This window comes from Lactuca sativa, chromosome 3 (assembly GCF_002870075.4).
Source record: "Lactuca sativa cultivar Salinas chromosome 3, Lsat_Salinas_v11, whole genome shotgun sequence".
Lineage (NCBI taxonomy): Eukaryota > Viridiplantae > Streptophyta > Magnoliopsida > Asterales > Asteraceae > Lactuca > Lactuca sativa.
This window is the reverse complement of record NC_056625.2, coordinates 18,546,000-18,560,493: the sequence shown is the minus strand read 5'-3', so window position 1 is coordinate 18,560,493 and position 14,494 is coordinate 18,546,000. Positions and strand designations below refer to the sequence as shown.

The following is a 14,494-nucleotide window of genomic DNA, read 5'->3' as shown; positions in this document are numbered from 1 at the left end:
GTGAATTCGTAAAGATTCACGTCGTGAATTTCACCTGGGCTAAAATTGGGCCATGCACTACGGATTGATCTTCTGCCTCTTAGTCTAATGGGCTAAACTCTATTATTGAGTATTTATCCGGTTTATTCACGATTCACGTCGTGAATTCCTAAAAATTCATGTCGTGAATATGGTCTGGAAGGAAAAAAAAATTTACTAAATCAATTTTGGCTTTCAACTAGATTTTCAATTATTACTACTTCTATTTTAGGGTACCCACATTCAGTGTATAATTGTGTTCTAATCGAGTTGGATGACATGATCTATGTTTTTAAGACTAAAACGCAAAAAGAAAAGAAAGAAGAAAAAATTTGCAAACCAAACTCGGGTTGCCTCCCGAGAAGCGCTTCTTTTTCTTGGAGTCTTGAGCTGGACTCCGTGCCTCCTACGTTGAGTCCTCGGAAGAATCCACCACTAGGATCTTTTGTTCCTTGAATTTCCTCTTGTAAGCTTGAACTCGTCTTTTGTACGCCTTTTTCGAATTCTCCTTTTTAGCTTTGACCTCTTCTTCATCAAACTTGCATTTGGTCCCTTTAGTTTCCTCCCTGCACTCCATAGCATTCTTCTGCTCTTTCACCACTGGCTTTGTCACCCTTGAAGTAACCTCCTCTTCATCACTTGTCATTTCATCTTCCTTGCTTACCCAAGAAGGTGGACTCTTGTAAGCAATGACTTCAAACAAATATGGAATAGATACTCTTGGTTTTGTTATTTTGACTTGGTGAACTGCCTTGATCTCTTCTTCCATAAGCTTTTCTAGTTCTTCTAGTTCATTTTCTTCATTAATTGTGAACACCTCTTCTTGAACATGATTCCTTTGAAAGCCATCTTCTATCCCAAAAACTTCTTTTTCATCTCCAACCCTCAAGGTGAGCTTAGACTCGCGAATATCAACCAAAGCTCCAGCAGTGTTAAGCAATGGACGACCAAGGATAATTGGAACATCAGGATCTTTCTTCATATCCAACACTACAAAATCTATTGGAAAAACAAATTTTCCAATTTTTACTAAAATATCCTCCATAATGCCCCGAGGTTGTGTCACTAAACGGTTCGCCATGTGAATAGTCATTCTTGTAGCCTTCATCTTCTGAATTTCTAACTTCTGATAAAATGAATAAGGCATCAAATTAATGCTAGCTCCAGAATCGGCTAAAGCATTAACCTTCATTTTGTTACCAAATTCACACGGAAGAGTGAGGCGTCCAGGATCTCCCATCTTCTTCAGTGTCTCTCCCAACACAGCTTTTGTGCTTTGCTCGCTTAGAATCACCTTAGAATGCTTCTTTAATTGCTTGCGAGTGTCTATCAAATCTTGCAGTAATTTTTGATGCTCGGGAATTTTGGATAAGGATTCGACAAAGGGAGTATTAATCGGGATTCCCTTCACATGCTTAACAAACTCTAGATGCTCTCTTTCCAGTGAAATAAGGGTAGCTCGGGAAGGAAAAGGCAAAGGCGGCTGATAAACCGAACCAGCTACATAATTTTTCTATTCATGACGGGCCCACTTCGTGAACTTACATGGCTCACGTCGTGAATTCTGCAATTCAGCAGCATCTTGATTTTCGAGCTTGCGCTTCTTCAACTTTGGATTGGGTTGTTGTTGTTCAACTTCTAAGGCTTCTAAGAACTCAGAGATGGCCTCTTCTTCAGTATCTATGGCCATTACATGAGATTGGGCATTCGTTTCGGGATTTTTCGGGGATAACTTCTCATGAACCAGAGTGGCTAGTTGACCAAATTGTACTTCAAGGTTTTTGATGGAGGCTTGCTGATTCTTTATTAAAGTTTACTGTTCATTAATAGCAGAATCAGTAGCATCGTGTCTCTTTTCTGAAGCTTCCATAAACTTCATCAACATGGTCTCTAGATCGGGTTTCTTCTTCGCTGGTGGCTGCTCCTTTTGATAGAAGCCTCGACCTGTCCGCCTATACTTCTCTTCTTTTTGCTTCTTATACTCTTCATATGACAGCCACTCCTTCTTTGGTTTCCTCCAGCCTTCATCAAACTTATCCCCACTCGAGTAGCACACTTGAGCTTTTCTGTTCCCAAACTCATCTAAATTGCAGTCCTTGGTCAAGTGCGGACCACTACACCTCTCGCAACCCACTCTCATGGCATGAATTGACTAGTCCATTTGTGATATCCTTCTATCCAAATTATTCAGCATAGCCATCACAGCTGCTATTTCTTCAGTTTGGGCCCCCCACCGCCTTTGATTCCATCTTGCCTAGGGTTGTGGTATTCGCGAGAGTGCTTCGCGAATTCTTCAATCATCTCCTTGACCTCCCTTGGATTTTTCTTTGTCAATGGTCCTTGAGAGTCAAGGAGTTGTCTCGTCATAACGTTGACCCCATCATATAAAATTGACATCTCTTGTTGCACATTTAGATCATGCTGAGGGCAATTTCTGAGCAAGCCCTTGTACCGCTCCCATGCTTCGTATAATGATTCCCTCGGCTGTTGCTCAAAGTTGGCTATTGCCTTCTTGAGTTTAGCTATCTTGGATGGTGGGCAAAACTGGTCCAGAAATTGCTCACGCATTTGAGCCCAAGTGGTGATTGTACCCGGTGGTAGTGATTTTAACCACTCTTTAGCAGCTCCCTTGAAAGTAATGGGAAGCATCCTAAGCAAGACGGTGTTTCTGTTGACATTTGGGACATTGAAGTAATCCGCAATGTCATTGACTTCATCTAAATGCTTAAAAGCATCCTCATGATCTTTCCCAAAAAATGGGATATCCTTCAGTGCAGTCAAGATGTGCCCCTTCAGCTCGAATGTGGCAGTGGCAGATATTGCGGGTTGGACTAAACCGGGACCCAGATCTTCTCGGATCCGCTTCTTGTAAGCTCCCATGGACATCTCTTCAATGTCTTCCATCTCGTTCCTTGGCTCGTTCTCGGGTTCGCTCGTATGCTCTTCAAATTCGGGCTCGGTATCATATTCGGATTCGGTTTGGACGGGTATTTGATCCAAGTGTTCAAAATTGCTCTTGTGCCTTGAGGATGAACTTGACTCTCCTATCTTCTTTCCCGACTTTCTTGAAAATGCTGACTTTAATTCTTGCAATGGCGTCTTCTTATCAGTCTTCTTGTGAAGTGCAGCTTCTAGATCTTCAATCGGTGGCATCAAAGGTGTGGTAGATCCTCTGGTCATGAACTCCTGCAAACTAAACACAATAAAAAAACGTAAAACTGAAATAGAAAAATAAACTAAAAACTAAAAATCGCAGCTTTCACGTCGTGAGTTTATAAAACTCACGTCGTGAATTCTGTGACAGAAACAAAATTTTTGTTATATGCTAATAAACTAGGCTAATAAACAAAAATAAATAACTAATTAACTCTTTGCAGATTTTATCCCACAAAAAGGGTCGATTAATCTAATGCAACTAAATAAACTAATAAACTGGCCGTTCCCCGGCAACGGCGCCAAAAACTTGATGTGCACGAAAGTACCCACTAATTTTAATATTTATAACCTAACAAACTTAAACTAACTATGCACTTATAGACAGTGTACCTAGTCAGATTACAGTATAGCTTGGGTAAGTCGAGTGTTGATCACAGGGAACGGTGTTACTAATTACTCTATTTGCTATCAAATTAACCTAATTATTAACAAGTTTAGGAAGGGTTTTATCTGATTTTACAAGATCAGACGAACTTAACTCAAATTCAATCAATAAGTAAAAACATTCTTGTCTAGTTCGAATCCACTTCGTCCTTATGGCTAGCTAATAATTATGGATTATCAAGTTGGTTTTAATTGTATTAGTAATTTAAGTCTAACTTTACCAATAATTAATTAATTCATGTCAAACTATGTATGGTCACACACAATTAAACACAGAACCAATTATGAATATGAATATGCTATGTAAGATTTATTATGTAAACGCAATTATAGTCACAATCCACGTTCTCTAGCACATCTAAGTTTATTTACTCTAGTTACTAACTAAGATTGGTCAATCCTAGCTCTAACAATTTAATGCTCACTAAATCATTAGGTAAAGAAGTTCATGCAGTTAATGGTCACTAAGCTACACAGAACATGACTTTAAGCAACTAAAGAAACAAACACAAGCATGCTAGGTAAATACAAATCAAACACAAGCAATTTACCAACTAAATAAATCCATAAAAATTAAGCTATTCATAAGTTGGAAGCTTCATCTAGCTAAACAAGAGTAGCTAGATTCAGCTGCTCATAATAGCAACTAACACACTAACACAAATCAAAGTAATATGAAACATGTTCCTAAGTAACAAATAAGTAAACTAAATTATGGACCTTCACTCTTTTGGTGTTGAAAACCTCTTTCCAGAACCTTTCTTCTGCTCAAAATCGCCTTCTGGAACCCCTTTCTCCAGCCAAAAGTCCCTCTTATTCGTAATGGTCAAGGGTTTATATAGTTGCTGATTTTTATAAATTCACGTCGTGAATAATAAGATATTCACGTCGTGAGTTCCAGATAACCGTGCCCGTCAAGGATTCCTTCACCAGCGTACATATCTTCTAGAATTTATTCTCACGTCGTGAATCTTCAAGTTCTCATGACGTGAAGACGCCTTTTCCAGATTTTCTTTTCCTTTAATCTTTTAATTCCCAAAGTTTCTTCCTTTAACGTTTTAGTCCCTTTTCTTCAAAATTTCTTCTTTTTGGCTGCAAATAACATTTAAACTCATAAGTACCATTATTCTAAACAAATTACCATCTTTTTAATAAAAATGTACTTAAATATTGCCTAAAAATAGGTATAAATATGGCAATATCAAATAGTCTAGCCTTGAGAGATGTATTGATTTATAGTGTTTATTTCATCTGATTAGGCGGAGGCTAGATCGGATTTTACAGAGTTAGAGATTTTACCGAGTTACCCGAGGTGAGTCTTCTCACTATACTTTACCTAGAGTGGTAATTAGAGTTATGTGACAGAGTATTTTGTATGATTTTGCATGATGTGATTTCTATGTGATTTATGCTATGTATGTGCTAGAGGTTTCAGAGTTAGGACCGTAAGGTCCACAGAGTTAGGGCCAGAGGGCCCACAGAGTTATGGGACTGGAGGGTCCCACTGAGACACATTGACTAGAGGGTCAAACAGAGTTATAGCCTCGAGTGGCTAATATGTATTGTGTGTGGTATTTTGGGGAACTCACTAAGCTTTATGCTTACAGTGTTGTGTTATGTTCAGTGAGGATCACGGGAAGGCGCCAGCTTGATCAGTACACACACGAGGATTTTTTACATTTTGATCCTGGGATGTGATGTTATGTTTTGACTATGTGATACAATGGTGTTTTTCTAACAATTATGAATGAAAATGAGTTTTATAAAATGTGAAAAATTATTTTGAAAATTTGGGTGTTACATTCATTTTCCCCTTTAAAGCAATATACTTTCGGTTATCGTTTGAAGTTGGAATTCTCTTTTTCACTTAATGAAGCCTTTCTACTATTAAGAGCTTAATTTCTAGCTTGGGGGCTCATTTTTATAATTATTTCATGGGTTAACATGCCAATTAACTCTTAAAAGTTAAAAATGAGAAATAATATGAAATTACCTATTCTACCCCTGTTTTGTAAAAAATCTAGAAAAAAGGCAGGGTTTATGATTTGTCAATCCAAAAAGTTAAGGTTTTGAGTCTAGTGTGTTCTTGATTTTACCCTTGACCCGATGTTCATTCTAAGTAGGGTGAAAATTGTCATTTTTACTGACTGGTCAGTAGTTGCATTAATATCCCATTTTGTAAAATCCAAAGTAAATTGTAGAAAACTCATTTGGACCTATACAAGTAGTCCTCGAAAAGGTAAAAGACTGAACTACCAGAATATGGAAAAGTATTGTAACTTTGGCAGGTATTGGTGGTGATAAAGTGGCTTTGATTAGGCTGCTATTTGGGTCAAAATCTAATCCAACCATCAATGCTCAATAATTAATACCTACCCAAATCCAAGCACAATAAACATAATCTAAATCCTAGTGAGAACTTTCCACGAAAAGAAACCCACCGGTCCAAAACCTCCAAACTTAGTAATCTAATATTAACGGTCAACTTCCTAACATACATACCAACCAATCCCTCCGACAAGGAATAATACTAATCCACAATGAAGAGAGTATCCTTGATCAATCCATCCATAATAGCTTAAATGGAAATTGCGTTCCTGAAACAAACCCAAAAAGGCTTCAAGTGTTCGATTGACTTTTGAAAATTCAATACTATTTTATATGAAACAAGACATACCGCCCATTGGCTCACGGTCTGACATCATTCCGCCAAACTCATGGACTCACATTGTTCTGCTCGAACCTAGAGACTCTTCGCCTCGCACCGATTCGACAAACTCACAGTATCACCCATCTGTATTCTAATAGTATTCTCATCTATCAACATTTTTCAGGTCCTACTTGCATAATTCTTACTAATGCAGGCTCATGATCTCATCATATCGCCTTTCTCTTATTGGGCCTGGAGACTCATGACATATCACCGTTCTTGTTATTATCCCACTAACACTACTAAATATCATTCTAACAAGAATAATCTTCATAAATGGTTCATGTGGTCCCCATAAATATCAAGTTTACTTCCTAACTTTTTATGTCTAATGGAAGTTCCATGTGGTTTCAAATTCTATCATGGTTGGTCCCTAACACAGATTAAATCACTTATATACCCTTTTTTAATTTCTTTTATGTGGTGGTGGAGTAGAACCACCTATCAGAGGCGGTGCATAATGATGGTGACCGATGCATGCATCATGAAGGGCATTGATGGGGGAGATTTAAGGGAGACAATGATACAAACAATTAGGGTGAGGGTAGGTGGGTGGGGGTGATATAGAATATAATAAAAAAATGTATAAAAGTCATCTTATATGGGTCAGAGACAACCCATGATAGAAATTTAAACCACAAGGACCTTCCATGAGACTAAAAAAAATTAGGGACTAGATTTGATATTCCAAAAAACCATAGGGACCATTTGTGAAGACTAGTCTTCTAACAATAATATGAATCGGACACTTAGAACAATTAGCTAAATTCCATAAGGTATATAGAAGTAAACTCCGATGAGATGGTCGTTACGGTACACAACGAAGATGGAGGTCAATTAGGGAACAGACTAAGAGGGTTTGAATCAGACCTCTTGGTGGTTCGATTGATGGTGGTGTAATCGAGTTTGGTTGACTGGAAAGTGGTTTTTCAGCTATTTTTATTTGCCAATAAGGGTATCTTTTGGAGGAAGAATATAGATAGAGATAGAGGGGGAGGGGTGGGTGGGTATGTCAGTCATTTTCTATATTTAACAATAATAAAATAGTTTTAAAAAGTGAAAAACAAATATATTAAGAGTATAATAGTAATTTCAGCTTTAGGAGAGATCATATTCACAACGAAACATGTTGAAAAACACGGATTGCAATTTTAAAACAATAGATACCAAAACCCAAGAAAATGCAAACCATAAAGACAATTTTTACAGTTTTGTCTAGTTTTTCGAAAAAGCTTATGAGAGTTGACCAAAAATATTATTTTCTTCCAAAATAAAAATCGATTAAGTTGCAGGGGTTTGAAGAATGAAGAGTTCGGCAAAAAATATGTGAAGGCTGAAGTGTAGTATGCAAACACCCCTATCTCAACATGGCAAATATTCTTGTCTCTTCGGAAATGAGTTGCCGAAACAAAGAGGAAGAAAGTTTTTTGAAAGGTGGAGCTTGATGATCTCGGCACCACTCCCCTCAACTTCAATAATGAATGCATCATTGAAGACTCATCAAGTTATATTTGTTGGTTACATGTCATTTGATGTGATTGACATAATAAAACTGCAAACTAAAAAACGCGTTTATATATATATATATATATATATATATATATATATATATATATATATATATATATATATATATATATATATATATATGTTTCTTGATATTTGATAATCAGACAAGATGTAATAACGTAATGAAATAACTTTTATTGTTGACCATAACATCAATACCTCAATATGAATCCCAAAACACGTTCATCAACTCTGACAAACGATTGACAATGACATCCATTACATGTATAAATTGATGTTCAAAAAATATAAGATCTTATAACTGAAATTTATTGTTAAATGTCATCACATTGAATATATATATATATATATATATATATATATATATATATATATATATATATATATATATATATATATATATATATATATATATATATATATATATATATATATATATATATATATATATATATATATATATATATATATATATAGTTCTTTCATTATATTTTAACAGTTAACTATCATAATTTTTGGTCTATATGTATATGAACAAAGTTTTATAAATTCTAAAATTACTAAAATACTGATATCATATTAAATGTTGCATTTTACACGTATCAATAGATGTTGGACATTACCAGAATTTTAAATATCAGCCAAGAAAACAATTTGGCACCTAAAAAATCACAAGCCATGGTCTGAATTGTGAATATTGACAAACCCACTACTAAATTGTAAATATTTTCATTAAATTGAAAATATTGTCTCTAATTTGTTGTTTTCTATTCTCATACTATAAATTTCCGTAAAACGGTTTATCCGTCGTTATTTAGTTGAAATCCTAAAATCTCAATATATATTTTTGTTTCAAATATATTATCTGTAAAATCTTAAGATATTAAGATTAAAATCAAAATCTTAATAATCAATGCTTATTTCCATTAAGGGTGAGATAAAAGTAGTATTAGTCTATTAGATTTTGGGGAGAGAGAAGTAGTGAACTCGAGGTTAAAATTGTCGGTAAAATAAGAAGCATGTAGGCCCCTGATTTTCTGCTACTTTTACTTTCCAACCCTGTAATTTTATTGTTTTTACTGAACATACAGTTAGTGGTTTGCTTGGACCACCAAACAAATTCCACATGATGAGCGGTCCCTTCTTCCACGCCACGTCACTCATTACCATATGATCATGATTTTGACATCCCAGCATACTCAATTACTCATCCTTCCAAGTTTCATCCCTTTTACTTGAATAATTTACTCCTTTCCTCGAATAATTTAGATGATCTAATACGATACCCCATTACTCTATCCCGCATAGGCAACGGCAACGCCTCGCAGTGTTTTTATGACATGGCACCAAAAAACAACGTTATCAGAGCACAACCCTCCCCCCCCCCCCCCCCCCCCCCCCCCCACCCACTGTTTTTTGCGCGTTACGTGGCTCGCCGTTGTGATGGTAACAAAGGACAACGGGAAATTATTCGAATCGTTGGGTTTCATTTTACCGTTTTCAAACAGTAAATTCAATTAATAATAATAATAATAACTTTTATATATATATATATATATATATATATATATATATATATATATATATATATATATATATATATATATATATATATATATATATATATAATACCTAATTTTTAATCATCATTCTATTTTTTTTCTCTCTATTTCATAAAAACTTTCAACACTTCAAAAAAAAAAGATTTGTTTGATCCGTTCCACCCGTTAAACGATGATAATGATGACGACGATAAATTTGTGACTATGATGTACCGGTCTTCTACGAACATGCTACTACAACCAGATCCAGTTCTACTACTTGCAACGTTAAACAGAGATCGCGAAGAATGGCTTGTACACCGTGCATACAAACTTGTACGCTCAACGTACTCATCCATTAATCCAAGTTTTCCATTAAGCGCTTAATGCTAAAGTCCAAATGTCTATACCACATATCTGAGTCCCAAAAAGTGTCTAGAACCATAAAGTCACTGACTTGGTGACTTTGCATGCCCCAAAAGGTCTCAACTTCGGAATTTAGCATTCTACTTCCATTAAATGAACTCAAACTCATGCATGGGGGATTCTAAGCCCTAAATGTGTCAAATTTATGAATCTATGACCATAGAAACACCAAGAGTGGCAACTCTAAACTCCTGGAGTGGTGTCAAACCACTAGATCTCCTCTATGGGACCAAGAAGGGTCCAAAACTTAAACAAGGAAGATGTAAGCTTCTAAAGAACAAGATCAAAGCTTTATACCTCAAATAAGCTAGAAATGGAGCAGATAATCCAGATCCACAAACTCTTCATTGATCCACCACCTTGCACCAATCTTCTACTTCTTGAAAATGGATCAAAATACACCAGAATGGACACTATAAGTTGGAATTGCAAGAAAGAGGCTTAGATTTTCGAGTATAGGCTAGGAGGACAGAGGAGGCTGAGAAATGAGGGTTTCATGGTCCATGATGATGTTTATATAGTGTCAAACCCGGAGAATTAGGGTTTCTAAATGACCCACGTACTCTCCCCGCACATATACAAACGCCCAACGTATGTGTCCGGAGTCCCGATCCCGCCTCGCATGAGTACGCTAAGCGTACCATTTGGTACGCCCCACGTACTCCCTTTACAGCTTATACGCCAAGCGTACCATGTGGTACGCCCCACGTACAACACAAGGACTAAAATGGAATAAATAAATAATACAAGGGCAAAAGAAAAACTTACCAGGATTCAAGTGTTACAATACAGATGAATTATACTACATTGCCATATTTTTACTGGAATGTCGTATTAAATCTAATTTTTATGTTTTTTGTTCCAGGTGTCAGGTGTTTGACATATATCCTACAACATAAGACATATTAAATATTGCTGCTCTCTTGTCCAAAGGGCAAAAAAGGTAAAAAAAAATTACTAATGAGAGGGAAAATGTGTAAAATGTTAGGGTTTCATTGATAATAAAAGTATAAGCTACTAAAATAGTTTTTTTTTTAATTAAGGAATTCAGCTGAGCATTATCTCAATGATTTCAAACCCCAATGACAAATTTCATGTAACTGTCGAAGCTGCTATAATGTCCATATTGCCCATACATTATTTGTTTTTCTTTTAGCATTGGTTTAAGATGTTTGTGTTTATTTTTTATTTTTGTTTTTGGGTGTGATTATGGAACATCCCAAAATCAAGGTAAAATTTTTCATTTTTGAAGTCAATCTAAAACCATAAGCGTTTAAAATTATAGTTCCAAAAGTCATAAACATGAATCAGAGTATCCCGAACTCATAATCTCATAAAAATCTATGATGATGTGCACGATCAAGCCTTTGCCTTTCCCCGATCATCTAAATTACCTGAAACATAACACTGAATTTGTAAGCCAAAGCTTAGTGAGTTCCCCAAAGTACCACCACACAACAAAACATATACAAAACACATGTTGGGTCCACAACCTCCTGGTTGGATAATCCCTAGCCCACAACCTTCCGGTTGGATTGCCCTGGCCCACAACATTTCGGTTGGATTTCCTAATACATATTGGGTCCACAACCTCCTGTTTAGATTACCCATGGTCCACAACCTTCCGGTTGGATTTCCTTGACCCACAACCTTTCGGTTGGATTGCCCAAGTTTGTTGACTAGCAGCATAAAGCATTAATATCTTAACCCAACCACACTATGTCGACATATATAATAGATAAAACACATTACAACAACCAAATAATCACGTAGATCTTAACAGTTCACCATTGTATAGCAACAATTCAAACCATAATACACCATCTACTAGGCCGACATTGGTGCCTTCAACCCCCAAGTATAGTGAGGAAAACTTACCTCACGGTTTGAAAGATAGCAGAAATGAATGTTGCTTCAAATGCCAACTCTACAGGTCACTTATAAAACAAACAGTGACCTAACCTCAAACTACTACTCAAAATACCCAAAATGTTATCTTTCAGACCATCGTAAAAGGAGTTCAACAGAGATTGAGTATGCCCATCGTATTCAATCACTACGCTCAACGTAGGAAATCCCATCCTAATTATGGGGATCCAGCCTGGTACGCTCAGTGTTGTTGGAACCTGAAAGTGAACATCTAGCAATCCTAAGTACATATTCAGAAGTGTGTTGGTTCCAAAGGAAAAAGTGCTCCGGAACCTGTCCGAAGATGAAGAAAAGAAGAGGATTATTTTGAAGAGGAACACATTCCAGAGTGATCCTCACATTCGAAATGTATGTTGATCCGGAAGAATGCTATTTTGTCTTTTATCATTAATTATCCTTGTATTGATGTAACGTTTCATAGGACTCAGCCTTTTGTTATATTAGACAATCAGAATGTCAGAAATAGTTCTTTTGTCCGGTCCTATGTATGTTACTTAGTTAATTCGATGTAACTCTCTTCCCTATATATGGGAAGCATTCAATACAAGTAATATACAGATCTTTCACTCACTTCTGGCATTGACTCTATCATATTCAAACATTCTTCTTGTTCTTCATTTATTAACTTTACCTTGATCATTTACTCTTATTCTCCATTTATTGTCTTGATCTTTTGTTCAACTTATTATGTAAGAATTGACTGGTCTTTCCAGTCTTGACTTGAACCTATATTAGCAAGCAGACATTGATCTCAAGCATTCACTCAAGGTTTGAGTTTTCAAACCTTATCCCTGCGCATGGATCTTGTTCTTTCAATTGGTATCAGAGCTTGAGTAGTTGTCCTTTGAATCCATAAGATCATATTATAGTTGGCTTGAATTTACCCTGGTATTTCAACCATTTTTGTGATAAGGATAAAAGTTCTTCTATATACCACTTTAGCTTGAAGATATCTTGACTTCAATGGTTGCTTCTAATCATCAGCAAATGATTTCAATGCAAATCGCAAATAGCATGGGTGGCCGTACATGTGTCCCATTGCTAGTTGTGGAAGAATATGATCATTGGAAACTTAGAATGCAAAGGTTTTTACTAGCCAAAGATAAGGGTGAACAAATCTGGAGATCCGGCAAAGAAGGCCTTCATGTTCCTGTAAGAACAGCTGTAAGAGATGCAGCTGCACAGCTCATGCAAGAAGATGAAGCTTGTCCAGCTCCTCTAACCGCAGATGATATTGAAAAGCTGCATGATGATCAAGTTGCCTTCTCAGAAATGGTGTTTGGTGTTCCTCCGTCACTCTTTGAGCATATCAAACTATACAAATCGGCCGAAGAGATTTGGGATACTCTTCAGGATTTGATTGAAGGTTCCAAAAAATATGAAGGACAGGCACCTTAGCTCGGTATTCAATGACTTTGATACCTTCACCACTACTCCAGGTGAATCTGTAGCCTCAGCCTCCAACAGTTACCGAATCATTGTCAACAACATGACTGCTCATGGGATTGTTCGAACTCCTCTTGAGTACAATCTTAAGTTCATAAACAGTCTCGATAAAGGATGGGGAAATGTAAAGTCCTATCTTCAAATAAATGGTTCCTTGAAAAAGTTAAAACTCTATCAACTTTTTGATGAGCTTCAAGGACATGAATCAAACGTTGCTCAAACCATAAGGGAACTTTCTGGAGGTCCACTTTCTCTCGTCAGTTCCTTTGAATCAACCATTCCAAACTCATCAGCTCAAGAACCTTACAAACCCACTGTTCCATTAACTCAGTCATCCTTACCTATCTTACCCACACAAATCTATCATGCTGATGATTCTGAAACCTTGGATTCTGAACTCCATTTCCAACAAGATTTCGCCTTACTCTCAATGAAATACAAACGTCCTTTCAATCCGTCTTACAAACCATACCAAAAAAAATTCAGTGCTCCTCACCAAACCCATTCTCAACCATATACCTCTCCGAAACCGAAACAAACTTCCAAAAATCCTCCTGCATACAAGCCTAACCTCACTAAACCAAACTCCACTCCGGAATCTTCTCAAAATTCCAAATCGGACAAACCAAAAATCTTGTGTCATAAGTGTGGTCATGCAAACCACTTTGCCAAAGATTTTCTAGCGGATGCTCCACAAAAACCAAAGGTCAAAGACTCAGCTTACTATGTCCGAAGAGCACAAAAATGGCTGAAAGTGAGAAAGCCTTTGTTACTATGGTTTCAAGTGATGTCGAAGGATATTGGTCATCTGGAGATGATGATGACTTGGTGACTGGAAGAAACATGTGTCTGATGGAAAGAAAAATGGTTGAATGTGATGTAGGTTATTAGTCTTCTAGGTCCGAAGATGAAGATGATGTTGTTGAAACTCACTACTGCTACATGGCCACCAACGATCCACCAGGTCGAAGCATCGTTCAACAGGTAAAATCTAGGATCTCTGATAATAATTTTGATTTGAATTTATGTGAACCTTATCTGACCCAGATTCAAACAGATATGAACACCATTTATAAAGCCTGAGTCTGCCATAGAAGCCGGTGAGAAGAAGGATTGTGAACTAAGTCGTCTTAGGTTACGTGTTGAGGATAAAAAACTGAAAATCGAGTCTTTAGAGCATGAACTTGTAATGTCAAATGATGAATGTATCATTTTGAAAGATAAATGTGAAATTACCTACTATGAACGTAATGTTTTGATTTCTGATAATAAACGTCTTAATGTCAAAATAGAT

The 14,494-nt window shown here is 36.5% G+C and overlaps 1 non-coding gene across 1 annotated transcript; it reads left to right on the top strand.

The window, feature by feature from the left end:
• Positions 1 to 2,431: 2,431 nt before the first annotated feature.
• LOC111893782 (small nucleolar RNA R71) lies at positions 2,432 to 2,538 on the top strand. Its single transcript, XR_002850950.2, has one exon. It is a non-coding gene; the product is annotated as a small nucleolar RNA R71 (small nucleolar RNA).
• The last annotated feature ends 11,956 nt before the right edge of the window (positions 2,539 to 14,494 follow it).